The 1,424-nt window shown below is 32.7% G+C and overlaps 1 protein-coding gene across 6 annotated transcripts in view; it reads right to left on the bottom strand.

Annotated features, from left to right (window-relative positions):
- Positions 1-1,424, bottom strand: part of aamdc (adipogenesis associated, Mth938 domain containing) — a 20,205-nt gene that overhangs the window by 17,210 nt on the left and 1,571 nt on the right. The gene's annotated exons all lie outside the window — the stretch shown is intronic.

The following is a 1,424-nucleotide window of genomic DNA, read 5'->3' as shown; positions in this document are numbered from 1 at the left end:
GTCACGGAGTCGCTACAAATAATGTTATTTAGAAGAAAGAAACGAAAATAAACTGGCGCCTCGACGCTTCCGGGTCACGTGGGGGGCCTTCTAATCCAATCAGAATTTAAAGCAGTAGACTCTCAACAACGTTACAATAATACAAACAACTGTGCGTATTTTACTTTAATGTTAATTCTAACAAACAAAGAGCTTTCATAACATTACAGAGTCCTCTGCGGGTGAAGAAACGGTTTGCTTTTTACGACATAGCGTCTGTTTTCAGAAACAAATGGAGCTCCGACAGTCGCAAGAGACTCTGCTCCCAGTGTGACAGAGGACATGTAGAGACAGAGCTGCACTTTCTAACCTCATGCCCTAAATATAAAACACTAAGACAAAAACACTTTGCAAACATTTCCCAAATATACCCCGAATTCATATCGCACAGAAACTCCCCTATTTACTGGGAGAAATGCCCAAATGTGAAATAATTGCTGCAAAGTGAAGTGAGGACAACCAGTGGAACCTCAGACTAACAAATAATTGTACAGATTTTCAAATTATTATTATTTTGATCATTTGATATTTTAGTAATTGTTTTGTTTTTACATTTGATACTGATTTCTTTTCTTTTCTATTATTATTTTTTAATCAATTAAATTTGTTTTGTCTATTAATATATACACAGTTTCATTTATTTATTTTTAATATTTTTGTTGCTTTTTTTTAACACACACACACTTAACGTTTTATTTATTTCTTTATTTTGATTTTTAATATTTTTATTAGCAAACACACACACTTACTGTTTATTTATTTATTTATTTATTTTAATTTTTAATATATATTTTTTTCTTTTTTAAACACAAACACACATACGCTTTGATTACTTTACTTTACGCTTTAATTACTTGTTTAATGAAATGTATGGAGCTGATTGTTCTTATATTGTATGTATGATGCTTTGGCAATGTTGTTATTACATTCAGCCCAATAAGCTAATTTGAATTGAATTTGAATTGAGTCGCAAGAGGACACGAGACATTACTGCAGGTAGTACACGTTTAAATACACACAAGTACTGCAGTTTGCAGTGGAAAGATCCCACATTCAAAAATATATGCTTTAATGTGGAAACTGGAAATTACAAACTCAGATTAGTGTTTTATTTTCTGTTAGTGCCACTACAGCTGTACTTATTTCCACTTCATGCTACTTTGTACTATACTTCTGTACATTTCAGTAGCCTACTTTTCACTCCAGCTGACAGATAGTTACAAGAACAGTTACTTTGCAGATTAACAAAACGACAAGTACAAGTATGTAAATGTTAAACTGCCCAAGAGTAGTTTACCACCTCGACCAACATATCAAAATGCTGCTCACACGTTAATGTACAAGTATTAACAACCCAGTACTGCAGTATTTGTATACAGTATGGG

This window comes from Micropterus dolomieu, linkage group LG17 (assembly GCF_021292245.1).
Source record: "Micropterus dolomieu isolate WLL.071019.BEF.003 ecotype Adirondacks linkage group LG17, ASM2129224v1, whole genome shotgun sequence".
Classification (NCBI taxonomy): domain Eukaryota; kingdom Metazoa; phylum Chordata; class Actinopteri; order Centrarchiformes; family Centrarchidae; genus Micropterus; species Micropterus dolomieu.
This window is presented reverse-complemented; position numbering and strand designations above follow the sequence as displayed.